Raw genomic sequence first — 2,668 nt, forward strand, 5'->3', positions numbered from 1 at the left:
GTTAACTTTTGTTTATGGAATTAATGTTATATTGATGTTAACTTTTGTTTACCAATTTGCCCTTATCATTGAAATAAAATAATTTTTTAATATTTTTAATTTTTTAATTTCCTAAAATAAAGTAAACTAATCTTAGTCATTGATCAAGAAAATGGACGGATGAGATTGGTTTACAGAAATGGGACAAGTTTTTATTTGAACGCTCCTCTCTATATATATATATATATATATATATATATATATATATATAATGATATGGACGTTAAAAAGATTGACTCACAAATATCTTCACGAATCATAAGTTGAAGACCATATCATTGATGGAGGGTAGAAATCAAGAGAGAAACAACAAGGGATGTATCTTGGATAAAGTTTGAGATTATGTGAGAGCTCATTTTCTTTAAGTTATATTCTGACCAAATTTTGTTAGGGTATTACGAAATTAACTCAAGGATAATCTCAAATATGCATAAATTTTTTGGCAGAATTATTATCTTTTTAAGCATAGAGAATCATAGTTGATTTTATATTAATGCTGAGAATAACTTCCCTTTGAATTAAAATGATTGTTGTAATTAAGTAGTTCGCTGTTAAAGAAAAGTTATCAAAATTAGACCAATAGATGGCCATCAATTAGTAACTTAAGTAGTGGGTAAGTATCAATTGATAAACTGTCAGTAGATAATTATTAGCTAATGACTATCAGTCGATAACCCGTCAACGAGTAACCATCATCTGATGACTATTAGTTGATAGCATATCAGTGGATAGTTTCACCAGCTACACATTTGATGTATATTTTATCAATGGTTATAAAATATTAATAAATACCCACTACTTATCATCTGACATTAAAAACCTTAACATCTGCTCTTTTATATTTCATTTAGTTTCAGGGCACTGCCCTTGTGACCACCGTTATATGGTGCCCATCCAGTGATCCCATATTTTAGTTAACTCACCTGAGTGTGCACTGCGTACCTCCTAGCCGTGATGTAGCCTAACTATCAACCTTATATTCTCTTGTGAATCCAATTACATAAAATGAATAGATTTAAGTCATGATTGCCATTAATTTAGTTTGAGGGTTAACTTCTTGAATAACAAGATTGGAGGAGGCCAACACCACCCTCAACACACACTCCACCTTACCCCCTAACAAAGGCGGGAATGGAGGAGGTAGAGCATTATTAGGTGACACACTCCCTTCAACAACTTCTTTTTGGGCCGTTTGACAAATCCTAGGTAGCTTTTGGTTCGCAAAATGTTTTTGAAGAGAATGGAATCTGTTAAAAGAATTTGAATTTGAAGGAATTGGAATGAAATGTTGTCAGGTTTGACCACCTGTTTGGTTGGCAAATATTGGAATATAATCTTTTAAGAAATTAGAATCTCTCTATTTGGTTCACAAAATGTATCTTTGGAATTGGAATGAAATATTGTTAACTGAACAAATCCCTTTTTTGAAATTTTAATTTTTTTAAAAACTAACAATACTTTAATAAAATAATTATTTAATGTGTAAAACAAAAAAAAAATACACAATCCAACTATAACCATAAACCAAGCGACGTTACTAAATTGATATTAAAATTGTCTCAAAATAGCTAATTCTCTATCATGTAAAATAGCTAATTTGGTGGTGTTGAGTGGTGGTTGACCGTGATTCAGATCGGCGGTGCTCAACCGTAATTCAGATCGAAGGTGGTCAGCGGTGGTTCAGATCGGTGGTGGTCCATGGTGGTTCAGGTCGGTGATGGTCCGCGGTGGTTCAAATGGCGATGGTCGGCAGTGGTTCAGATCAGTGATGGTCTGCGGTGTTTCAAATGGTGGTGGTTCATATCGGTGATGGTCTGGTGGTTCAAATCAACAGTGGCTGGCAGTGGTTCTGATCGGTGGTGATCCATGGTGGTTCAGATGGTGGTTGTCGGTAGTGGTTCAGATGGCAGGGGTCGATGAAGCTCAACGGTGGTTCAAATCGGTGGTGATCCGTGGTGGTTTAAATGGCGGTGGTCGATAATGGTTCAGATCGGTGGTGGACCACAATGGTTTAGATGGCGGTGATCGACGGTGGTTCATATCGATGTTGGTTCAGATCGACGGTGGTTAAGATCGGTGGTGGTCGGCGGTGGTTCAGATCAGTAGTGGTTCAGATCGGTAGTGGTCGATGATGGTTCAAATCGGCGGTGCCCAACGGTGATTCAGATAAGTGGTTGTCGCTAGTAGTCGGTGGTGGTTCATGTAACACCCTCATTTTTTTTTTGTGAGAATGTTACGTAATTTGAAACAATTCTTAAATACATACTCCAAAAGACGACTAACATAAAACCGTTTGAACTGTTTACAGCGGCGGTCTTTGAACTGTTCAAAAATTTACTTAAGTTCTAACCCACCTCATACCGGGTTAAGTTACAAAGATCAACACAACGTCAAAAGACTAAACATAAGATGATAAGTAGCGACTCTCTAAGCGTGTCCTTTGCTCTTATCCAATCTCGAACTACCTGGCCCTGAGATGCATACTATAGTCAGCTTATAAAGCTCAGTGAGTTCATGGTTTGCGTGAGTAAAGATCATTTCACATCATACATATCAACTTGTAAACTTTGTACCAAAAGTATGCATTTTCTAAAAAACATGCAGCACTGAAATAACAGAGATCTCATAA

This window comes from Cynara cardunculus (assembly GCF_001531365.2).
Source record: "Cynara cardunculus var. scolymus isolate 2C chromosome LG 16, CcrdV1, whole genome shotgun sequence".
NCBI classification, from domain to species: domain Eukaryota; kingdom Viridiplantae; phylum Streptophyta; class Magnoliopsida; order Asterales; family Asteraceae; genus Cynara; species Cynara cardunculus.